The following is a 26,561-nucleotide window of genomic DNA, read 5'->3' as shown; positions in this document are numbered from 1 at the left end:
CAAAAGCAGAAACCCCTGATAAACCCATCAGGTCTCGTGAGACTTATTCACTATCACGAGAATACCATGAGAAACACTGGCCCCCATGATTCAATTGCCTCCCCAGGGTCCCTCTCACAGCACATGGGAATTCTGGGAGATACAATTCAAGTTGAGATTTGAGTGGGGACACAGCCAAGCATATCATTCTGCCCCGTCCCCTCTAAATCTCGTGTCCTCACATTTCAAAACCAAACATGCCTTCCCAACAGTCCTCCAAAGTCTTAACTCATTTCAGCATTAACCCAAAAGTCCACAGGCAAAGTCTCATCTGAGACGAGGCAAGTCCCTTCTGCCTATGAGCCTGTAAAATCAAAAGCAAGCTATTTACTTCCTAGATACAATGTGGGTACAGGTATTGGGTAAATACAGTCATTCCAAATGGGAGAAATTGGCCAAAACAGAGGGGTTACAGAGTCCATGCAAGTCCCAAATTCAGCAAGGCAGTCAAATTTTAAAGCTCCAAAATGATCTTTGACTCCAGGTCTCACATCCAGGTCATGCTGATGCAAGAGGTGGGTTCCCATGGTCTTAGGCAGCTCCACCCCTGTGGTTTTAAAGAGTATAGCCTCCCTCCTGGCTGCTGTCATGGGCTGGTGTTGAGTGTCTGCAGCTTTTCCAGGCCGACAGTTCAAGCTGTCGGTGGATCTACCATTCTGGGATCTGGAGGATGGTAGCCCTCTTCTCACAGCTCCACTAGGCAGTGCCCCAGTAGGAATTCTGTGTGGGAGCTCTAATGCCACATTTCCCTTCCACACTGCCCTAGCAGAGGTTCTCCATGAGGGCCCCACACCTGCAGCAAACTTTTACCTGGGCATCCAGGCAGTTCCATACATCTTCTGAAATCTAGGCAGAGGTTCCCAAACCTCAGTTCTTGACTTCTGTGCACCCCTAGGCTCAACGCCATATGACAGCTGCCAAGGCTTGGGGCTTCCACCCTCTGAAGCCACAGCCCGAGCTGTACATTGGCCCCTTTCAGCCAAGGCTGGAGTGGCTGGGACACAAGGCACCAAGTCCCTAGGCTGCACACAGCACGGGGACCCTGCACGCAGCCCACAAAACCACTTTTTCGTCCTGGGCCTCCAGGCCTGTGATGGGAGGGGCTGCCATGAGGTCTCTGACATGGTCTAGAGACATTTTCCCCATGGTCTTGGGGATTAACATTAGGTTCCTTGCTACTTATGCTAATTTCTGCAGCTGGCTTGTATTTCTCACCAGAAAATGGGTTTTTCTTTTCTATTGCATAGTCAGGCTCCACATTTTCCAAATGGTTGTGCTCTGCTTCCCTTATAAAACTGAATGCCTTTAACAGTACCCAAGTCACCTCCTTCCTGCTTAGAAATTTCTTCCGCCAGATACCCTAAATCATCTTTCTCAAGTTCAAAGTTCCACAAATCTCCAGGGTGGGGGCAAAATGCCACCAGTCTCTTTGCTAAAACATAACAAGAATCACCTTTGCTCCAGTTCCCAGCAAGTTCCTCATCTCCATCTGAGACCACCTTATCCTGGACCTTACTGTTCATATCACTGTCAGCATTTTTGTCAAAGCCATTCAACAAGTCTCTAGGAGGTTCCAGGCTTTCCCACATTTTCCTGTCTTCTTCTGAGCCCTCCAAACTGTTCCAACCTGTGCCTGTTACTCAGTTCCGAAGTCACTTCCACATTTTCAGGTACCTTTTCAGCAACACCCCACTCTACTGATACCAATTTACTATATTAGTCCGTTTTCATGTTGCTGATAAAAACATACCTGAGACTGGGAAGAAAAAGAGGTTTAATTGGATTTCCTGTTCCACGTGGCTGGGAAGCCTCAGAATCATGGCAGGAGATGAAAGGCACTTCTTACATGCTGGTGGCAAAAGAAAAATGAGGAAAAAGTAAAAGCGGAAACCCCTGATAAACCCATCAGATGTCATGTGACTTATTCACTATCACGAGAATAGCATGAGAAAGACAGGGCCCCATGATTCAATTACCTCTCCCTGGGACCCTTCCACAACACGTGGGAATTCTGGGAGATACAATTCAAGTTGAGATTTGGGTAGGGACACAGCCAAACCATATTATACCATGTCCAAAGGGATATGTGAGCCAAATTTTGAGGGATGTAAGGAGTTGCTGAACAGAATAATGGGCTGGGTAGCAATCCAAGCAGAGAGTACATTCCATATAAAGACAAAGGCAGGAAAAACATGGATATATGGGGTTTAGAATTGGGTTACAGAGCTGCAGAGTTACAGAGCCGGAGGGAAGAGTATGTAAGTGTGTTTGGAGGGGAAGGGAAAGGGAAAGGAAATGGTGGAAGATGAGAACTAACAGCAGGCTGGAACTATGTAAGGATACTTAAGAATTTTAATTCTATGATAAATAGCAATAGCTAATATTTATTGAAAATTCTCTATGTGTTGAACACTATGTTAAGTGCTTAAATGCATTATCTTATTTATTCCTCATTATGACTCTCCAACATGGGCGCTATTTCTATACCTATTTTTCAGAGCCCTGTCATTGCTCTACCCTTGGGTTCTTGCCTTGGAGCTGCTCTAATAACAATTGCGCCCCATACCTCACCTGCTTCAAAAGTCTTTAGAAGTGGGTAAGGCATGCTGTTTTTGGACAATTCATTCTGTTCTATAGTAAAATGCAGGGCAATAAAGTTCTGTTATTCCAACTTCTGGAAGGAGTCCTGAACAAGACTAGGAAATCTGGGTTCCCAGCCACACAGCAATCAGCCAGTTCTGTGACTGTGTGCTCTTGTACACATTCCTTAACCTCACTGGCTGTCAGTCCCCTTACCTGTAAAACAGGGGAGTGGGCTGAAGGGATTGGATTAGAAGATCTTCAAAATCACTTTATGTCTTAAATTTTATTCCATAAATTTTAGTTATTTCCCTCTACCATACTACCCTACTTCGGAGGTGTTAAATTAAGGCAGGCTACAAAGAACCTGCAAAGCCTATATAATCTGGAAATCCTGAGAATTAACCATAATATTGATAGACTAATAGCAGAGTAAAGATAATAGTTCACAAGCTCCTAATATGACTATCTATTTCGCAGCTATCATATTAAGTGGTAATCTCACAAGGTTAAACTGCATAAACCTAAAGGACAGAGACATATTGATTATTCAGAAGGTTACAAATATGCTCATATTTTCATGTATCATCGAAACAGAAGTTTCTCCAACACCTCTACATTAGCTTTGGTGACTTAGCAGCCATCAATTGGCAGTATGACGCCACCATTGAATTAACAGAACCAGCTAAGAAATCAGATGGCTTCAAATTCCTGCTGTCACATTAGTGACAATGAACAAATCTATTTATTAAATAATAGCAATTCTCTTGCTGAGCCTTAAGTAAGGCAGCAAAAATGAGACCACGTGTGACTGATTTTCAACATTATAAGAGTGTGGTGATAAGAAGAAGTAATGATATAAGGATGAAGCAGGAAAAATACTTCTATGGACTTCCTATCAAGAATTTAAAAACAATATTTTAGGACAAGCACTCTTGAGGTCAGTCTTTTAAAACAAATTTAGGTATCATCAAACTTAAACCACACTATCTTAATTTTATGTAGATCATACCTGCAAAAAAATAATGTTGAACAATAATAAAAATATTAAAACACATACACTTAGAAAGTATCCTCAACTAGAGACACAACAGTTCCTACCATTTAATGACTCTTCATGTTAATTCATTGTGCTCTGAGGGCATAAAACATTTGGGACCTTGATTAACATGGACTTTAAAAAATAGTACAAAGCATTGAAATGCTTTAAGCAGACAATAGCCATTTTATTCCAATTGGGTCAAAGATTTCTCTTACATGTTTTGTTTGTTTTTTGTGTTTTTTTTTTTTTTTTTTTTTGAGACGGAGTCGATCTCGGCTCACTGCAAGCTTGGCCTCCTGGGTTCATGGCATTCTCCTGCCTCAGCCTCCCAAGTAGCTGGGACTATAGACGCCCACCACCACGTCTGGCTAATTTTTTGTATTTTTAGTAGAGACAGGGTTTCACCCTGTTAGCCAGGATGGTCTTGATCTCCTGACCTTGTGATCCACCTGCCTTGGCCTCCCAAAGTGCTGGGATTACAGGCGTGAGCCACCACGCCCGGCCTCTTACCTGGTTTTGTATTCTTTCATCATTAAATAAAATGGATGATAAATGAAAAAAGTTATAATTCTGAGATGACTATTAAATGAATTTAAATTATTTAACTAGCTCCTGGGAAACATATTTTATTAAAATATATTCATAGAGTTTACTTTTCTTTTAGTTGTGTAAGACTATGTAAATATAAATACTGAGAGATTTCATTATTTCAAACAAAAGCATACCAGCTACTACTAGAGGTAAAAAACAAATGAACTGAAATATTTTAGTGAATATAATAAAAATGTTCACAAGTGCTGACAGTTATTGAATATTTACTGTAGGCCAGGCACTAAGCTAAGAACCACAGATGTATTCTCTCAATTAAACTAAAATTAAGAGGAGAAAGAAACCCACTCAGCCTGAACAAAATTTACACTAGATTTTTTTCAAGTGAAATTCATTCTACTTTAGAATTATTCTATCAAACATTGCATAACTATCAATACATATGAGGCTCCACCTGTGTGACATGATAAACCACAAAAAAGTAACTTAAAAGGTCAGAATCAATAAGATAATTATAATGACGACAAATGGATTAAACTCTCCTAAAAAGGAAATATAATATCAGGTAGGATTTATTAAGCCCATTTGGGAAACAAAATCTCACAACCATTTTAAATACTTCATATTTAAGGTTGTTTTCCATTATAATGTTTCTGCCATTAACTAACTGGCATAATTACACAAGCAAAAGAGTACGTTAAGAAACAATTTTGTTGATTCTGAAACCATATTTCAAAATACACCCTTGGGAATACTAAACATCCGAGAAACTTTATTCACTTACAGCTGTTTTAGAGAAGCTGTTGCATACATTCTTCACATCATTACATTGATACCTAGGGTTGAATGAATCTTGGACCATTAAAATAATGTCAAGAAATTTGATTAAAAAGTCTCCTGGCCAGGCACAGTGGCTCACGCCTGTAATCCCAGCACTTTGGGAGGCCGAGGTGGGTGGATCACGAGGTCAGGAGTTTGAGACCAGCCTGGCCAATGTGGTGAAACCCCGTCTCCACTAAAAATACAAAAAATATTAGCCGGGCGTGGTGGTGGGCACCTGTAATCCCAGCTACTCGGGAGGCTAAAGCAGGAAAATTGCTTGAACCTGGAAGGCGGAGCTTGCTGTGAGTCGAGATTGTGCCATTGCACTCCAGCCTGGGGAAGAAAAAAAAAATTCTCCCCAAGTTCCCCCACATAACTCTTATAATTGTAACAGAAGAGGTGAGAGAGACCCAAACAGATAAAACATCTAGATCAACGACCCACTTCAAAGCTCTTCCACACCCTTGACCCAGGTGAGTCTTAGTTTATTGCCGAATCTCCAGATGTGTTTCTTCTGCAGGGCCTGCCCACAATCAGATGCAGGCCTGAGAGACCAATGCTGGCTGAGGACCCAGCAGCTGGGACTGCCAGCTTTACTGGATTGTTAAGATGTTTTTCTGATTTTTCTACAAGACAACAAAACACGAACCATTCAAAAAGGAAAATGCATTCTTTAAAGCAGATTTAGTACAATGGCTTGATGACATTTTTCAGCAGTGAAGCAGCTAGTAATTAAATATCAACGAGTTAATGGCCTGGCTGACTCAATGAACTTTGATTTGGTACAATTAGGACTCCATCACTGAAGCTTCTCCTTTCAGGTTGCACAGCTTCAGGCCCCAGGACAAGTCCGCTGGGAAAAACAAACAGGAGAGCCGCAGCCTCCACCATTTATGCAACACTAGTGCAGTATTGCTTAAGCATATGCTATCTCACTTTTTCCAAGGTCTCTGCTGCACTGCAGTATTTCTGGCCCAGCAAACTCTATCTGACAGATCACTACTTTTTTAACTATGCTAAACCAAACAAGAAGGGGGCATTTATATACACATACAGATGTATGCACCCAGTCACTCTCCTAGCCTCCTTCCCTCCAGAAAGGTTACCCTGACTGTTATAAATTATACCATTCTTTAAAGAAGATTAAGTTGGAGTGGAGACAAGAGCAACAGATCAGAATCTAAACTACATCTTCAGGATGACAGAATTAAATGATTGCCAATATAAAGTTAACAGGAGTTATTATTTATAATCAAAAGAAGTTGAGCAGTCCCTGACGACTAGATATTTGGTTCTACAAGCTCTCTGGATGGTCCCAAGCAGCTCAGCCTCTGCTGAGTAACACACAGGTCTTCACTCATGCCAGGGTTATATGATTTGTGACTTACCTTCAGGGTTTGGGGCTTAAAGGCTTTTGTTTTCATGTAACTATGTTTTGTCCACATCTAGATACATTTATATTGTAGAGAAAACATTATACAGCCATTAAAACATGATTTAATGATGTGATTTTTATTTTTTTTGAGACAGAGTGTCACTCTGTTGCCCAGGCTGGAGTGTGATGGCACAATCTCAGCTCACTGCAACCCCCACCTCCTGGGCTCAAGTGGTCCTCCTGCCTCAGCCTCCCAAGTAGCTGGGACTACAGGCATGCACCATCATATCCAGCTAATTTTTGTACTTTTTGTGGAGACAGGGTTTCACCACATTGCCCACGCGTGTCTCAAACTCCTAGGCTCAAGTGATCCACCCACTTTGGCCTCCCAAAGTGCTGGGATTACAGGTGTGAGCCACTGCACCCGGCCAATGATGTAAAATATTTATAGTATATTGGTAACAAGAAAAAAAAAGTTCACCAAGCTGTCCTATAGCCTGAATCCATATATGCATAAAATAAGGATGTATATCATTACAGAACCTCTCGCAATAGTTGTTCTTTTGGAGTGAAGGAATTACATGAGACATTTTTTTCCTTTTCTAAGTTTTCTGTATTTTTAAGGATTTCTACAATGAATATGTATTACTTTCATTATAACATAATGTTGGATGGTAATAACGGAAAGAAGGGAAGAGAAAAAAACAACAGATCATACCACCTCTTTCTCTCAGAAGACTGAGCAAGCAAACACTGAATGTGTAATCTTCTCTTAAATTTGCCACTTAAATGTTAACCTTCGCTTATTTGACTTTGGTCACAGCAGGAGGCCTACCAAAAAAGTATTTGGGGTGGGGAGCACAGAAAATCAAAAGCTAAAAATAAGTGTTTTACACTAATATCAGCACAGGAGGGGGATGCCATGAGGCATTCTTTTTGAACACAGCTTAATGGTTGCCACTTTTTAAAAAATTGATCATCCAGATTTCTTATTTTCATATCTTCAACTTGTCAACTTACATCTAAAATGAATAATGTGCTAAAGTTAAAAACATTTGCTCTTGTTACCCTCTAGCTTTAAAAGAAAAAGGGGGACAAATTCCCTGTAGAAATAGGATTAATGACATATGGTAATTACACTATTATGTTGAAATATCCATAACAGCGTAAACCTCCATTAAACACATTTCTCAAGAGGCACTTTTATTAAAGATAAATTCAGTCATTTTAAATTCACAAATAGAAAGCTATGTATCAAAATCTTTTTTTATGTAATCAGGTTGAGTCATTCATTCCACCATTCCTGGCTCAGAAACATTTCAAATAAAGACAGGAAGAAAGGTTACACCCCAGGCAAGAGACAATATATTTGCAGATGCAATATTTGAAGCTGTGAATTAAAAAAAAAAAAAGTCAAGGCAACAAAAAGAATGTATGCTTTCTATTTGCATGCTGCAAATTCTTGGTCAGCTGTGGCTCATTACCCACCAACTTCCCTAGCTCCCATGTCTCCCATTCCTCCAAATAATGAGGAGGCAAGGAAGACAGGGAGGTGGGGAATGCTCAAACAGGGATTATGAAAAATGATGATGGAACAACAAGAAATGCAACAAACAAGAAGAGCTGTTGTTCTTCCATTTTATACCACTTATCATCAGGTGTCTGAAGATATCTTTATGCTTACCTTATTTTTGTTTCAATTTCATTTTTAATTGCCTTGTTTTCTATTGGGCTTAATTTTGTGAACAATTCAAAAACTTTTCTAGAAATAGGTAGATATAAGTCCTAAGTAAATAACAAAAAAAATCATTCACTCAAAATATAGCATTTCAAATTATAATAAAATAAAAACAACAAATTGCTTTCTGTGCTATTTCTATCAACAAACAGCTAATACTCAGTTCTCTAAAAAATGGCATATAATACAAGGCAATTTTATCTAAGAAATTATGATTTTATTAGAAAACAAGTACAGATGTGCCTCACTTTCTCAACTACAAAAAAATGTGAATAGAAACTGAATTTGTGTTAATCATACTCCCTTCATGGATCTCTTATAAAAAAAAACCTGTGTTGCAAATACTGGGTTCCATTCTGCTTGTTTTAAAGGGAAAGAGAACTAGCACATATTAAAAGCCTACCATAACACCTGGCAGTGTGTTAAGCATTTTCATAGTGTTTATCACTTAATTATCGCAGCCATTTCCCGATGAGAAAACTGAAGCACAAAAAGATTAAATTCCCCAGGTCGTTTAGCAGTGAATGATGAGGCTGAAATTCAAATTCAGTTCTATTTCAAAAGACACGTTTTTCTAATATACACGACCTCCTGGGATATCTGTATTAGTGGCAGCCATGTCATAAAACATTTACCCAGCTAGACACACAGGTAAGATGCCATGAATCTTGGTCTAAGGATAAATGAACTTGGGGAAAATGATTTGATAGACTAAGATCAGCCATGAATATCATACTCAAAAACAGACAAATGGCAATAATAATCATTTATCAAATGTGAAGATTTTGATAATTTAAAGGAGTCTTCATCCTATAAGATTACTTCATGTATTTCCCCAACAATTCTGAGAAGCAGTGAGGCAGGTATTATCACCACCCTCACCTTGTAGCTAAGGAAACTGAGGCATACAGCAACTAAACAACTTACCCAAGTAAGACTATAGGTGACAAAATATAAGTCAGAAACAAAGTTTCTTAATGCACTGTCCAGCACTATGTCTCCTATGTCATGCAGCATTTGGGAAATAATTTTTATCAAAATAGAACTTCTGATAGCTTGAAGAGGTGCCAAGCATTCCCTGCAGCCCATACTTTAAGCAGATATTATATCACAGTGGAAATACAGGCTTTTCTCAATCCATCCTATTTCAGTCAAGTCAAATTGCTCTGTGTTCATAACATGCTCAAAACCATATTCACTTTCTTTCTTGAAGAAAACCTTAGGTAAATTTTTTTTTGAGAAAACATACGTAGCGAAAAAGGTTTTCCTCACTCCTCCTTCCCTTGGATCCCTGCTTTGAAATAAAATAAATAAGTGGAAGAACTGACCATAAAGAATGAGAAAGTAAAAAACAAAAGAATGACTCTTCTGCAAGAGCTCTTCAAGTTTGGCATTGAAAAAAGCTCTGAGAAGGCAGAATTGACTACTTAGAGAAAGTATGATACACAAATTTATATTCCAATAAACGTGATGTTTCTCAAAGTGGCCTTTTTAAAACAAATTCTTAGCTCTACTTAAGAAAAGTATAAAGCACCAACTGAAGAAGAAAACATTTTGGAAGAATAGGTTTGCATCAAAACCCTGGAAAATACTACATCCTAACACAAGGATATTTAGATACTGACTACCGGTATTTAATTTTAATTAGGAACATATGTGAACTGAAAACACGAACAAATAGTGAGACCCACCCTTTAGGTATCCTCCGCCAAGAATGCCTTCCCCACACATACCAAACTAAGTTAGGAGATCTCTGCTCTTCTCCCATCCTTTTCTTTTTCTTCTTGCCACTTAGCACAATTTATAACTGGGCATGAAAATGTGTGATGTCTTGTTTCCCCCATTAGATAGCAAACTCTATTTCACCACTATAGACCTACTGGCTAGCATAGTGCCTTGGAAAAATAGTAGGTGTTCAGTAAATAATTGCTGAATGAACTAAATGGATAAATGACGACGTGTGGATTCCAGGTGATGGGTGCAGCTTCCCATTTGATCTCTCCTGTTCTCTGGCAATTTCTCCAACCTTTGAGTGGAGAAAGTACTTTTCCGGTGTGGTACAGGATGGTCAATCAGCTTGTGCACATAGGCAAAATACCGTAACCACAAAAATCTACAATGAGTATGTGGACATGGTATGTGTCTGTACAAACTTCAGGCTGCCTAAACCAAAAGGCAGAGAAATATTGTCTGCCTGGGCAACTCTTATTTTTTTATTTCAAATGTTTGTCCCCTACTGTCTTAATTAGTGTCATTTATACATTTAGTTAGAAGAGCATGTAACTGAACCTCTCAGCTTAGAAATGCATTTTAAAACTTTTTTTGTCCGCTGTCTTAAACTATGGCCTTAAAATGTACCTTAAAATTCACTGTTTCCCTCTCTTTCCCACTCCCTGGCACTCTGCACTTATCCAACCATATGCTTGCTTAGAAATTCAAGGGCTAATCTTGAAATGAACCTGGCATGAAGACTTAGGTATGGAATTCTCCCCCACTTAGAGGTTACCTCAAGGCAGTGAGTCTACAACCCAGCCACAACCAAAATGGCACCAGTTCACACTCCAAGTGTATAAGAACTGAAGACAGCCATTAGAAAGTGACATGCAGACCCGCAGCATGCACCACTCCCGCGTGTTTCCTATACCAAGCTTCCCTCTTAAACTCCTTCACACTGCCTAAAATTTTGAGATGGTTCCTTTGAGGCTTCAGCCTGGTCATGTCTTCTGTTGGCATTTGAATAAAACTGCCTTTCTTGCACCATATCTCACCTCTCATGCACTTATTTGGTTTTTCAGGTGGGGAGCAGCTAAACCTGAATTCGGTTACAAGCAGTACAAATTGGAAGCTGTGTATTATGAACAATACTACCTCAACTAAGTAATAAAGTATGAACTAACGAGATACAGAAACAAGTCACTCAGGCTAGCCCCCATAAATCTCTTGCAAATGTTTTCTTCTTCAAGAAGTACAACCACATTTTATTCTCTCTTTTGTCTCATTCAGTCCTTGTATGTCTTCAGGGCAAAGGGAGTTAATTCCCTACATTTGTGTAGCACTTCACAGTTTACAAAACACTTTTTTTTTTTTTAAGGGACTGCTAAATTAGAAATTTCAACACAGATACCAAGATACGTTCATGAAATTCCACTCTGAAGTTCCAGGCCCATGTGTATATTTGTAAAAGAAACATTTTGCGACCTGTTTTGTGGTTCTAAAAAGCCCTAACCCACATTCAAAATGAAAGAGTCAACAGTATGGAAATTAAGGGAGAGTTTCTGAGGAAAGTTTCTTGGGAGCACAGTGTCCCCCTTCTCACATGTAACACAGAGGGATGAGTGATGGTGATGTGGGCAAGTCAGGAGAGAGGGGCTTCAAAAGGGCTGTTCAGGAAGCCTGGCATGTGCCCCTTCAGTTAGGAGGGGATATATGTGTGACTCCTGCCTGGAAATGCTGGAAGAGCAGAAGTGGAAGGAGAGGTAGGAAGGTGGTGGGGACTGTGCTAGACTGGCCTGCACTCCCAGTGCTTGTCTGTCCAGGATCATGAGTGCTCCCTGTGGACAGATGTGAGCCACAAGGGGGAGAGAGCTGGCCTGAAGCCACTTTGATCCTTCCAGAGGGCTGCCTGGAGCAGTGAAAGGATCTCACAATGGAGCATTTATGGAACAGATTGCTGAAAAAACAGGATATGGGGAAAATGCACTGGCTACACTACAAGTAAATAAAATGAAGAGGGTAGGCATGGCAGAAACTCACAGTGACCAGCAGTAAGAGTCAGCTTTAAACACTTACCAGGCACTGAAGCATGAAGCCATGTGTCACTATCAGCCAAGTAAGCACTTTCCTGCCCCCCCTCTTTTCCTCTCCCTCTTTTCTTTCCTTTTCCAGCTTAGACCCTGCAAGATAAGGAACTATCAAGTGGAAACTTAAGGTAGACAGAGTTTCTAACTGCCAAAGGTCTTAACTGGGGAAGGGAAACTGGGAGAAGATTTAACTGAAATCAACTTTGAGTTTTCACTATCTCATGTAATTGGCCATTCTACTCTGATAATTTCCAACTAAAAGTCACTGTAATAAATTACTTAAAATTAAGAGAAAAATCAAAGGACCACCCAAGTTTTCATTTTGGGGTAGGGAGCAGCTTCCTCTACTGAATACACTCTAATTGGAAAATAGGAAACAAAATAAAAATGCTTTCTGGTTAGACCCCTTGAATCTTGTTTTTTTCAATTCATTGGTTACTAGATGAGTTGAAACTCTTTCAGTCAGCAAATCATAGAAACCTGACAAGCTACCTTAACCCCTAAAAGGGAATTTTGAGATTAAAAGCAAAACAAAACAAAAAACTGCTGTAAACATAGGAGTTAGGTTTGCCTCAAAGAAAACTAAATCAGAAACTTAGACCCCATCTGCCTTGCATCTCTGCCTTAGACCTGCTTGTCTTCATCAATTTGTGCTGCTATAACAAAATATGACAGAGTGAGCATTTTTATAAAGCAAATTTATTATCTCACAGTTCTGGAAACTGGGAGGCCCAACATCGAGGCATTCGCAGGTTCAATCTCTGGCGAAGGCCTATTCTCATAGATGGCACCATCTAGGTGTCCTCGCATGGTAGGAGAGAAAGAGGGACAAAAGGACCTAGCTAGTTCCCTCCAGCCCTCTAATAAAGTCACTAGTCCCATTCTTGAGGGCTCTGCCCTGGTGACTTATAATCACCTCCTAAAGGCCCTACCTCATAATACTGTGCATTGGGGATTAAGTTTCAACACAAACTGTGGTGAGTACATAAACATTCAAATATAGCACTGATACTCTTTGTATGCTATTATATTCTCTCCAATAGAGGGAGTAGGAAGGTAGCAATTGGCTACCAGTAGCTCCAAACGCTGATCCTTACAGAAATACCATACTAGAGAAAAAGGCCTGTCAGGATGGCATTGAAGAATCCCACAGGAAGACTCTAGTTGGCCCTGTTTCAATCATGTGCCCACCTCCTGAGCCAATCACTGTGTTCAGATGAGGTGAGGTACCAGGCCGTATGCCCTGTTGTCAGGATGGGTGTGTAGTCTGTTGCTAGAAGTGAAGAAGGGTGCTAGGCAGATTAAATACTTGAATCCCACCCCACAATTTTACATCCATTATCTCATTTTATCCATACTTTAGAAGGGAAAAACTAAGGAATATATCCAAGGCCATACAAAAAAGCAAGAGTTTAGCTGCCTATGGAACCCAGATCATTGAACTGTAAATCTGGTATCCTTTCCAATACTCTAAATCTCTCCTTTAAAATATTTTCTGGAGCAAATACATCTAATTCATTTGATATCTCCCAACATTAAAGTAGATTAAGTGATTTCTAATGTCACTTACCTCTAACATTCTAAAATAGGTCACTAACTGGTTTAGTCCAGGCTTTGTGGTATGATCTGGAGTCATTCATTCTCTATTTAATTAACTCATTCAATACACATTTACTGGGTACCTACTACACACTATGTGCCAGACACTCTTCTCTTGCTGTATTGCTCATCTAGGAGCCCTAATACTAAACAAAGCCACTAAACTACACATAGCAACTGCCTGACCAAAAATGGAAAAAATTAGTACAATAAATTCATATAGTCACTGCTTAAAAGTAGCCATTAGTGACAAGTTTCATTCGACCAGCTACCAGAGGGACAGAGGCAAATAGCTTTTCTTATAGACATGTTAACCACTAACACGCATTTACGCACACATGCGCGCGCGTGCACACACACACACACACACACACACACAGGGAAATGAAAGATCTCATGAAATCGAGAAATTTTTCATGGTATAAAACTCACATAATATGTAACAGTTTCACTACCAATGAGTATAAATCTCTAGTTTAAAAAGAAAATTCATCAGCATCAGACTACAGACACAGCTATAAAGTAAAGGAAGAAAAAATGCTATGTAGGGTTTTTTTTTAGATCTTAAATGTTGTTGTTCAAAAGTTCCTCTGTTATCATTTTATGATTGCTCCCATTTTAAAAACATCCACAGCATGTATTAAACATCCATCATATCACACCAGACAACTTCAAAGACACAACTGGAAATTACTTTGCTTTTCCAGCTGTACTTTCTTGAGAGAGCTTCTGGTTACAAAAGATAACACAGCCCAGCTTTGATTCTGGGCCTTTGTTGGTGTTGGTGTATTAAAGTAATACAGGTTAGGGTTTTCTATCTTTAAGTCATGGGATGTTCCTTGTACATACATCTGGCAGAGGTAAAGGTGCAGAAAAAGGCCTCCTATCCCATTGTCTTTCAGAGCATCTATTTACACAATATTAACACATTTGCCTTAGGTAGAAAACCTAACAAGTCTGACTTTCTTGATTCATCTGCAAAACGAAAATAATACATGCTGTGAGGCACTGAGTATCAATGATTATTTACAGGACTAAACAAGCTCCTTGGAATATACTTGAAATAAAACAAGCACAAGTGCCTTGCCTCTTAAAGAGGTTCCTTTATCAATGTATGTTTTACATATGCAATAACCCAAGCAAGTCAGGAGAGCTCAGGAGAATGCTGTCATAATGACCAACTATTCTGGGTCAGAATGCAGTCCTGTGGCTTAGTATCTTGACTTTGTACCCACCACCCACAGCCACCACTGGCATAGCATATTCATAGCAGAGCCCAGAAAAGGAATTTCTCACATTGAAACAAACATCCCCCTACTTAATCAGAGGGAGCCATAGTCAGCACAGCTAGCAGATTCTTTTGCTCCAAAGTCAATTCAATGTACACTTTTGTTACCCTGGAACATATTCAGCATGGGGTAGCCATTAAGGGGGGAGGTTCTAAGAAGTCCTTGGCTTTAAAACGCTTAAACTCTTGGTGTGCAGACTGCCTTATCAAAATGAAACAAAAGAGCAATCATGCAGTGGAAAGAGATCTGAATTAGGGGTTCTGGTTCCAGGTTTACTATTTATCAGCTTTCATATCAAACACAGCAGTCTTCTCACTGCATTCATTTTCAAACAAGGACCTAGCTAGATTGTCTGTAAACTGCAGTTCCCACATTCTAAGATTTTAATCAAGCATCAAAATGCATGGGACAACCTATTATGGCTCAGAAATCATTAAGAGAGGCTGCTGCTGAAGCCCTCCAGAAAGAAACGTTTCAGTTGAATTACATTATGAATCCACAGAGAAAAAGATGCTAGAGGAAAGGGGCAAAGGGGCAGGTAGGTATACAACCAGGCTTTCTGGCTGTATTTACATAGGTTCCTGAAGGAGACCCTCTGCCAGGACCCTAGTCTCAAAGTTCCTAGATACAAGACCCATCTCTCTCATTGAGCTGCCCTCAACGCTGCCTCTTCTCCTTCTATCAGTAGTATTCCTTGGTGCTAGAATTCTGAATCCAGAGGTTTGTGGCTGTGAGATTAGCTTGTACTAGAGCTAGAATATCCACCACCATCACCTCTCTCAAGAAGATCCTTTAAAGAGTGTCAGCACCCTAAAAGAGTGCAATGAGTAGAACTAAAAAGATCTGTCCTTTCTCTGGCCCTACCCCTAATTAGTTCTTCAGCTCTGGACCAGCCACTTACTCTTTAGACCTCATTTTCTTCCTCCAAAATATCTATCTTACTTATATCACTGATTTCATCTGAGGATCTCATGTATCTCTTATACATGAGATAATAGGTATAATTAAACCATAAGGTCTTCTCAAAACATATAGTATAGTTATTTTCATCCTTGTTGTGATTTGTTGAGATAATGAATTAAGAGTTGGTCTTCTACTTCCAGTAATGGCAGGTTAGATTAAGTAAAACAGCCTCCTGAGACACACAAGGACTCACTAAACACTTTGCAACTAGTGTAAAAATTCAAGACTCTAAATTTTGTTAATAATAATCACATTACAACAATATGACAAACTCAATTAAATTGATGTTTTGATCACCTAAATGGCTAACTTAAAGTAAAACTACATTTTATTTCCATCTATTTACCATTTACTCTGTAACATAACATGCTAAATAAATAAAAAACCTCTCAAAAAATTCATGATTCCCATTTCCAAAACTCACTGGCAGCATAAACTGGAATGAGAAGTTCAGTTCTACGCATATAAATGTGACACTTATAAATAGGGGTTTTAGTGACTGGTAAATCAGAGTTGTAGAGCAGCGGCTGTTGTAAATGGTCACGACCATTTCTTGTTTGAGAGTAACAAGCAGTTTCCATATTTATAATTCTAGAAGCTGATTTCAATGATTAGAAATAGCTTCTTGATTTTCTGCTTTTTACAACTTGAATTTGGGCAGATGCAGTTTATTCTGAAAGGAAATATAAAACAAATAGGAGAGAATAGTCTTTTTACATATTTTTGCTAAGCTAGGCAAAAAATGAACCTCTAGCATGTCTGCAATGAGGTTTTATGTCAGTAAAGAGCTGACAAAAGGACAACATACCAGAAAGGAAATCTAAATGCGAAGTGTTTCCTATCATTAGATATAAGTCAGAATGTAGCTTGTAATTTCAGGTTCACTTTGCAAAAGCACCATAACTGACCTATCTCTGTCCTATATGGAGAAGAATACCCTATTATACAAGTGCTCCCCTTACTCTGGAGATTCTTCTCTTTGATAGGCCATGAGGTACTATATATTACATTGAGCTTGAGGAAGGCCTATGCCAGTATCTCTATCAAGCCTTGAAATAGCAAATGTTTTTCAGGCACCAACTATACTAAGGATGCTGCATTTTTCTAACACCTAAGCTAAATGGCTTATTAAACTATTTTATATTGTCCTAGAGAACAATGGTAGATAGGCACTGACTTCCACATTTGGAAGTTGTCCCGTTGATTATTAGGCTAGATTTGGCTAGCTAGACTTGATTCTTTCTTCCTATTACAGAACCTGCCAAAATTAGGAATGGTTTCCTTTCTTGGCTACATCTTTTGATTCTGGAAGTTTCAGATAAAGAGAGAGAGAACAGCCAAAAGTTTTTAATGTCCCTATCCAATACAATATTTAACTATTACCCACACTGCTTCCGACCCTTTGCAGAAGATTGGATTCTTCAATGTATCCAAAATTTCTAGGCTTCAAGCTGGTATAGCTGGGTTTTGCTCATAGCCCATAGCCAAGCTCTGTGGGAGCAACTGATTGACAATTCCAAAGAGGATAATTATTTCCCCGGGGCAGAAATTGTGGCTCAATGGCAACACCCAATCGCACCCTCTTTCATCATTTACCTCTTTTCTAAAACAAACAGAAACAAGTGAATATAATTTCTAATGAAAACAGACTTTTAACAGGACATTTGTTATACTGTTTTTGTTTGTTTGTTGTTTGTTTTTGCCAAATTAGCTCATCTTCTCAAAAGGGGGCACACAGATGATGGTTTACCTTGCCTAAAAATAGCAGATAATAGACAGAAGTTGTTCATTCCATCTGCTTCCCCTGAGAAAAATAAAAAACATCTTGTGAAGGTATCAGGAGTCCCAGAGCCCAAGGAGAGGACTGTCCTGAGACTTTATTACTCTTAAGGCTTCAAATGCACTGCCACATGCTCTACTGAAAACACTATTTTGCCAGTCAGAGAATCATTCTTGGGGCATATCAAATGCAGTAGCATCCTACACTGTCTGAATTTCCAACCCAGCCTCACTACTCATTTAAAAGCAAGGGATGACTGAAGAGGAAACTGATATTTTCTTATGGTTAACTACTTTTCTATTTAATATTCTGGACACCATTTCAATATTCTTTGATGTGATGTGATTTGACAGCAATAGTGAGAGAAGAATAAAGCTATTTCCCAAGTGTTGCCATGGGTTGAGCCCATTTAAGAAACCAGTTGCATATGCCATTCAATGGCCTAAAACTTGCTACACTAAGGCCATATTTTCTAAGTTATCTTGAGTGACTAGAACAACTTCTAAAGCCCTTTCTTAAGAATCAGGAAATAACACATATGGTTTTTATGAAGCTCTTCAGAACAATAAAATATTAATTCAGAAAGTACCTTCAAATGGAAATAAGGCAAAAATCAGATGAACTGGTTTCTATAACATGTGACTCATTCCAATTTCCTTACTGGCTTCAACAGGAGCTGCCCAAAGTCTCATGATCAAGCTTTACTATGATATCTATAGTGAGATCCTAAAAGGTAGAGTAGTTTCATTTAAAAATAAACCTCATCTGTGAATAGGGAATAAATAAATTACTCTTAAAACTGAACTTTTTTCTTTGTTCCATGAGGTCATTCTCAATGTAAATTGCCACAAGTTCTAGCTACATTGCTAGTAATAATCTCCATGTTAATTCTATAGCAACTCCAGCTGAATAGGCATTAGTTTCACCCCAGCAAAGAGGAAATTGAGTATCTTTAGTAGTTTATTCGTTGGCAGAAATCAGGTCCAATATTTAGGTACCTGCCCTTTTATTATCCAAATTTCAATACTAGGATATGGTCAACCTCACTTTATCATACCCTTTATGAGAAGAGAACCCATGTGTGTGTTAACTATGATTATATTCTTTTGCCTAGCACAGTACCTGACATATAGATGGTTCCTTAAAAAGACAAAAGTTTTTTGTCTTTTTTGCTTATCTGCAAATACCAAACGTGTATAAATCCTTTTACTTTTCACTGCTGTGGGAACCATTACTTCATGACAGGCAACTTCAAAGTACATACTGAGATATCCAAATTCAATCATTTCATTGTAAGTATCTGTTAAAGTTGTATGGTCCTGAGAATATGAAAGAATATAAGATGCCATCTAGTTCAAAAGACCTTAGACTTAGATGAGTCATTTGTATACCTTGGGAACCAAAAAGATATAAGTGATGAACCTGGTGGGTGATGGAGAATTATATGAATAGTCGGGAGGACTTAGTAATGTGTAAATAATCTAAACCCAGAGACAGAGGAACATATAAAACTCAATGCCTGTTTTGAAATCCCCGAGAAAGTAACTATAAAATGGGTTCTACTAGCATCAAACAGATCTCCTGGAATCTAGTCAGCAGGAATATATATATATTTTTTTAGACAGAGTCTCACTCTGTCACCCAGGCTGGAGTGCAGTGGTGTGATCTCGGCTCACTGCAAGCTCCGCCTCCCAGGTTCATGCCATTCTCTTGCCTCAGCCTCCCAAGTAGCTGGGACTACAGGTGCCTGCCACCATGCCCGGCTAATTTTTTGTATTTTTAGTAGAGATGGGTTTTCACCATGTTAGCTAGGATGGTCTTGATCTCCTGACCTTGTGATCTGCCCGCCTTGGCCTCCCAAAGTGCTGGGATTACAGGTGTGAGCCACCGCGCCCAGTCGTCAGCAGGAATCTAACCAGCATCCAGATAGGAATTTCTGGTCATTAGTAACCTTTGTATACTGAGAAATGTCCTGAATTACTTGATATTTGGTAGTTTCCTTAGTTGGTGATGAGACAAACTGTTCTGGGTCTCTGCAACTCTAGGTCTTAATATTGAAATCCCTGGTCATAAGTAACCTTAGCTAACTGAATTTTTAACCGCCTTCCTCAAATGGGGTTGTATCTTTTATGCCTTAGAAGTTTAGAAAGTTAAGTGTAAGTATGTAAAGATTTTTAAGAATAAAATAATTATTTTTCAGGAATCTGTTAATTTTTGACATTTTATATATTTGGAACATTTGAGAAAATTTGAGGATCACTGTATTTATAGATTTGATTTATTAAATGTGAAGTTATTATTTACTATCCAGTGACATTTTAAATAAGACAATTTAAGTTCTTAAAAACAAATACATACATTAAATTTATAAGGACAGTTTAAATGTTTAATTAATTTTGTAAATGAGATTAAACGTTATTCAAAGGCCCTTTGAAATTATTACTAACTTCTGTCTGACTTACACATAAAAAAGAAGAAACTAGAGTTGGAAGCTGAACTGAAAAGCCTAAAGTAGTTTTAAAAAAGTAAATGTCAGTTTTTAAAATCAAAATTAAACCTTATTAATAGTCTTTTTGTCACATATAAAAATCACCCTGGATAACATAAAAAATCTCGTATCACTCACTGCCTGTGTCTTTACCATCCTAATATTCAGCCTGCTGATTGGCCAGTCCCCACAGCTGGCCTTAATGCCAAAGCGTCATCTAGTGATTTAAAAGGGTAACTGCAGGCTCTACAGTTATGCAGGAGGGAAGATTAAATACTAATTTTTTGCTGTCTTTGTTTTCTGTTATTCTTTACAGGAACATACTATAGTGAAAAGCAGGAATTGCCTAACTTAAATTTCAGGAGTTTCAATGAGTTTTGACTGGTGAAATCGGATCAGATTTCTATGTTTTTGGCAAAGATGGAAAGTAAGATAAAAGGGTTTTGTAAATTTCTGATACCAAGAAAACTGAATAAAAATGTAAGAAAATGGTGAGATAGTCACTACTGTGCTGCTGCCTCACAGTGTGGCCATCTTATAATGCAGGCCTTCTAGTAACTATACCTTCTTAGCTGCCAGGGGAACCTGGTTATGGTAAATTTCACACTACAATTGGATCATGTTATAGTCAGTTTCTAGTACATGAAGATGGTCAAGGAGATGAGTAAAATAACTTTATAGTATTAGCATTTTGAGATAAAGCTTCCCTCATCACCACTCTTCTACTGCTAAAAGGGATTGTTCAAAACAAATACTCTCAGATCTTTAATGTGTGTGTTTGTGTGTATGTGTGTGTGTGTGAGAGAGAGAGAGAGAGAGAGACAGAGAAAGAGAAACTAAATGCATAAATGCAGTTGCTGGGTTTCAGCTGCCTCAAATAAATATACCATCTATCCTTGGCAGATGGGAGACCATATACTGCACTCCTAAAAATTAAGTCCTTCTTATGTGCAGGAAAAGTAAACAGGCTTTGGTGGTCTTCAGGTCTTATCCATTTAGAAATTCCAGATGGGTCATTAAACCCCATTGTGAAAGAAAAGGCTAAGAAAGGCCCTTCCAGGGTTGAGGTACTGGGAGCCTGGGGAGGAGAAGGGGCAAGCTGGGAGTGCAGTTGGGCCCTAGAGTCTTAGAGGCCTGGCCCTCATTACCATAGAGCTCCCAGAGGTGGCAGACTTCTGAGCAGGGTACCCACAAATGGCTGTGGGCACTGGCTGGCTTCAGAATATCCTACCCTTGGCTGACACTCTGGAGCCTGCCTGCAGAGACAAGAGCTGTGGAGAGACACTTTTGAGAGCTCCCCACCCCCAAGGAGTGAAGTGCCATTTCAGACTTGGTAAAGTGGACAGAAGGAGCCATGGTGACCATAGTGATGGCTCAGGACCAGACGTCTGCCCATGTTCCCAGGACCCATTTAAACCCTGGGAGTCCAGGGCAATACAGTGTTGCGGGGGAGAGGGCATTGTGGGGAGAAAGCTGGGGAAGGAATCCCAACAATGGGCGACATCAGATACCTCACCAGCAAGCAGGGCTCAAAAACCAATTTAAGTAATAAAAAGAAAACAAAATGTTTTATTGAGCCCAGGTTTCGTAGAGCAATTCACACACCTACTTGCTTGTTAACTTCCTAATGCAAAACAGAAATAAGCAGGAATATGACATTCTGATGTAGCTTTTTTTCTGAAAGGGGGATATTTTTCTTCAGTCTAAAACAAACTATTAAGCTTTCTTAGCTTTTGTGTACATAACAAGTAATGCAATATTTGCAACAGACGTCCTCTCTTGCTCCAAGAGCCTTCCTCCACCCATAAGCCTACCAGGTACTGTGAGGTAGCATGAGGATGACACCCACGCATGCCTATAATGCCCATTGGTTATTAAGAAAAATTTTTGTGTGCCTTTTTATATTTAAGACAACACTGTCAAAATGGCCACAATCAAATATCCTATTTTGGAAGAAAGCCCAGTTCTTAAGTGGCCCAACTATGATCCCAGATGAATGAAAAAGTAGAAGAACATGGTTGTCACAGAGACCACATGGAGAGAAAAAGGCAGAAGGAAAAAGAATCTCTCAGAAAAGGCTTGTAGAGCAGTCAGCCTCCTGAATCAAAGACCATTAAAATACCTGTCTAATCCAACACTTCATGTATTTAGTGGGCTTTACCAATTTTATTCTAAAACTAAATAATATTAATGATTATGATTTTTACTCATTCATATAAAAAGGATTTCAAAGCCATTATCCTGGTCTGAGGAGATTTCACGAGCTTTTTCATTAACCATCCCAGTGTTAAATAACCCTTCTCTTTAATCTTTGTTTTATTCCTGGTACTGCACTTTAAACCCGGTCTCCTCTTCATTTGTATGTATCATTGTACTTCCAAGTCTAATAACTTGAACACGGCATTTTTGAACTTTAATGTTATTGCCTAATGTTATTTACTGCCATCTAATTTTTTTTCATTAGCAAACTTGTCAGTAATGAGCTTTTTCTCTTTTCTGGATTTAAATAATTCCAGGCAAGGGTATTTTATTAGTTACTAGATCCATGAAACAACATGCTTCTGATTGTTCTCTTTCAGCCAAATCAATGGTAAACTATTAATGGTTCTTAAAGTATCATTTGCAAAAGTATTTTTTTAATTACAGAAATATAGCATATTCAATTTTTCAATTTGCTATGGATATTTTTATATCAAATAAGAACTCTTAAGGAAAGACAAAATCCATAACTTCTTTATTATGTTAGAATATTTATGCATAGTTTCATTTTTCAGACTCAGTTTTATTTTTCACAGCTTAAAGATATCTAACTTAAAGACACCTTACTCTAAACTCTTATCCATGTGATGGTTTCTAATAGAAATTTCCAAAGGGATTAGAGTGCAAATTTTCCAAAGGTTTTAGCATGCTGCTTTTCTAAAGTATTGTGCAGACAAATCTTTGTTCCTCAGAAGTTATTCTGGATTTATTCAACATTCATTCAACCATTCCTTTATTTAAGAATTATGTATTAACTCTCTACCATGTGCCAGGTACGACTGTCCTAAGTGCTAGGCTTATGTAATGGTGGTAAGACAAGGTTTTTGCCCTCAAATAGCTTTCAGTCTCATCGGAAAGAAGAGCAAATAAACAGGTAATCACCATATGGGGTTGTTAGTGCCATGATAGTATAAGCAAAGGGAGCTCAAAGGAAGGGCAGCTCAACCAGTTTTTCCCAGATAAAATTCTGTTGGTGGGTGACTCCTGTGAGTGAGAAGGATTCGCATGCAAGTGTGCATGTGCAGCTGGGGAGCGGGAAGGCACAAAGGCATTAGGGCAAGGAACAGGAGAAAGTTTTCCAGATGGTCAAGGTGCTAAATCTTGACACATAATTGTTTTGTTTATCATTCTGGTTTGAAATCTATCTAGAATTTTATTATGAACAAAGAACAAAAGGAATATTAATCACAATGTAAAGTCTTTATAGCTCATGGGCCATCACATTGTTGGTGTACCCTATGACACAGGGATGCCCTTAAGGTCCACTGGGCTTTGCCATACATGTACTAAATGGTCCCAAATTGGCCTTCCTTTGAAATCGTGTTTTTTTAAAACATAATTCTCTCCTTCTCTAAGCTGCTATCAGTGTTTTTGCATATAGGAGTCCCTCTTTACCACCACCTCCCCACAACTCCCACCTTTTTTGCTTTTAATAGCTGTGGACAGGGGAAACAAATAACCAGTCTTATGAAAATCATGCCTAATATAAGAATACATAAGCTCTGAGTGATACTGGAGGAATTCTGCTCTGCCTGAACCATATGAGATATGAGATATAATATCTATTTTAGTCATCCAGAGATCACTTTGCTTACTGTACACTGATTTGTTATATTCAAGATAATTAAGGCCAGAAATGCAAGTCCTGGAAAGTCAACAATTTCTAAAAGTTGAAACACTTTCACTGACCTGTCACTCTATAGTTTACATAATAAAGTAAGTTTTGAATCTATATAACTAGCTAGAATAGGCTACTTATAATGCTAGCAGATTGACAGATTTCTTTAATAACTTTAAGCAGTAGTGGAATTGTGAGACCAAATTTGTCCCACTAATTAATTTACAGAATGCTTACTCAATGTCATTGAACCAAATACTATCATGTAAGCTTCTAAGTCAATAAGGGCAGATGATAAATTACATGAAGTTGTGGAAGACCAGAAGCAAATAGCATAAGAAGCATTCAACAATCCTAATTCCCTCTCTTGTCCTCCAGCACTTGTTCTCTGAGCTCTTGAGAGTAGTGCCTGTGTTCTTCCCCAGGAAGTTTAGCTTGGAACGATGCACAAAATAGCACAAAAAATAGCTGATGAGCAAGTGTTTCTATAGTTTAAAAATTAAAGTCACTCGCAGAAAAAGAGTTTGATGTTTTGTTTCTAAGTTACTTTTAAATTGGTGGTGATCAGGTTCTCTTTTCTTTCCTATTTGGAGGGCCTGACTCCACCAATAAGCTCCATGGTCTTATCATGCACGTATTCAACTCAAATGCCTTTCTGATACCTAGAAATGGAATAAGAAGCATATGGAGGAAAAAGCAGTAACTTAAGTTAGAAACATATGTTTCTCAAAGGGGTTGCCAGAAAAAAAAAAAGAATATAAAACTGGCACTCATCTAGCAGCTATCTTAAAAAAAAATTTTTTTAAGTAGATTGCAGAGTGTACTGGAAGAAGAGATATGTAGGCAGGCATCCTTTTTGAAATCTGAGATCATGCACGTTGAAGATGACAAAAAGAATATTTTTATCTATATTTTTCTATTATCCTCAAATGAGTTATATCATAGCAAATGTGTTAACATTTTAGTATCTAGACCATTATTTTTATTTCAGTAATGCACTGAAAGCACTATCATGGCAAGATTTTTAATAATTTCTAGTGGTCAAAAATTATATCTGGGATATATAAGAGCTCCTTCTCATTGTGGTTTTGATTTGCATTTCTCTGATGGCCAATGTGATGAGCATTTTTTCATGTGTCTTTTGGCTGCATAAGTGTCTTCTTTTGAGAAGTGTCTGTTCATATCCTTTGCCCACTTTTTGATGGGGTTGTTTGTTTTTTCTTGTAAATTTGTTTGAGTTCTTTGTAGATTCTGGATATTAGCCCTTTGTCAGATGAGTAGATTGCAAAAATTTTCTCCCATTCTGTAGGTTGCCTGTTCACTCTGATGGTAGTTTCTTTTGCTGCGCAGAAGCTCTTTAGTTTAATTACATCCCATTTGTCAATTTTGGCTTTTGTTGCCATTGCTTTTGGTGTTTTAGACATGAAGTCCTTGCCCATGCCTATGTCCTGAATGGTATTGCCTAGGTTTTCTTCTAGGGTTTTTATGGTTTTAGGTCTAACATTTAACTTTTTAATCCATCTTGAATTAATTTTTGTATAAGGTGTAAGGAAGGGATTCAGTTTCAGCTTTCTACATATGGCTAGCCAGTTTTCCCAGCACCACTTATTAAATAGGGAATCGTTTCCCCATTTCTTGTTTTTGTCAGGTTTATCAAAGATTAGATGGTTGTAGATATGCAGCATTATTTCTGAGGGCTCTGTTCTGTTCCATTGATCTATGTCTCTGTTGTGGTACCAGTACCATGCTGCTTGGTTACTGTAGCCTTGTAGTATACTTTGAAGTGAGGTAGCGTGATGCCTCCAGCTTTGTTCTTTTGGCTTAGGATTGACTTGGCGATGCGGGCTCTTTTTTGGTTCCATATGAACTTTCAAGTAGTTTTTTCCAATTCTGTGAAGAAAGTCATTGGTAGCTTGATGGGGATGGCATTGAATCTATAAATTACCTTGGGCAGTATGGCCATTTTCACGATATTGATTCTTCCTACCCATTAGCATGGAATGTTCTCCCATTTGTTTGTATCCCTCTTTTATTTCATTGAGCAGTGGTTTGTAGTTCTCCTTGAAGAGGTCCTTCACATCCCTTGTAAGTTGGATTCCTAGGTATTTTATTCTCTTTGAAGCAATTGTGAATGGGAGTTCACTCATGATTTGGCTGTTTGTCTGTTCTTGGTGTGTAAGAATGCTTGTGATTTTTGCACATTGATTGTGTATCCTGAAACTTTGCTGAAGTTGCCTATCAGCTTAAGGAGATTTTGGGCTGAGACAATGGGGTTTTCTAGATATACAATCATGCCATCTGCAAACAGGGACAATTTGACTTCCTCTTTTCCTAATTGAATACCTTTTATTTCATTCTCCTGCCTGATTGCCCTGGCCAGAACTTCCAACTGGCCATCAGATAAATGCAAATCAAAACCATAAAGAGATACCATCTCACATCAGTTAGAATGACGATCATTAAAAAGTCAGGAAACAACAGGTGCTGGAAAGGATGTGGAGAAATAGGAACACTTTTATACTGTTGGTGGGACTGTAAACTAGTTCAACCATTGTGGAAGTCGGTGTGGCGATTCCTCAGGGATCTAGAACTAGAAATACCATTTGACTCAGCAATCCCA

The 26,561-nt window shown here is 38.6% G+C and overlaps 1 protein-coding gene across 6 annotated transcripts in view; it reads right to left on the bottom strand.

Annotated features, from left to right (window-relative positions):
• Window positions 1-26,561, bottom strand: part of PPM1L (protein phosphatase, Mg2+/Mn2+ dependent 1L) — a 315,103-nt gene that overhangs the window by 117,829 nt on the left and 170,713 nt on the right. Inside the window, exon 2 of one of the 6 annotated variants that reach the window (XM_058426712.1) lies at window positions 1,790-1,888. The exons of 4 other annotated variants lie outside the window; for them this stretch is intronic. The gene's annotated coding sequence lies outside the window, so the exon portion shown is untranslated. Of the gene's footprint in view, window positions 1-1,789; window positions 1,959-26,561 lie in introns of those variants that run through there. One more of the 6 variants, XM_058426711.1, reaches the window with a different exon arrangement.

Source organism: Hylobates moloch, unplaced genomic scaffold (genome assembly GCF_009828535.3).
Source record: "Hylobates moloch isolate HMO894 unplaced genomic scaffold, HMol_V3 SCAFFOLD_13, whole genome shotgun sequence".
Taxonomy (NCBI): domain Eukaryota; kingdom Metazoa; phylum Chordata; class Mammalia; order Primates; family Hylobatidae; genus Hylobates; species Hylobates moloch.
This window is presented reverse-complemented; position numbering and strand designations above follow the sequence as displayed.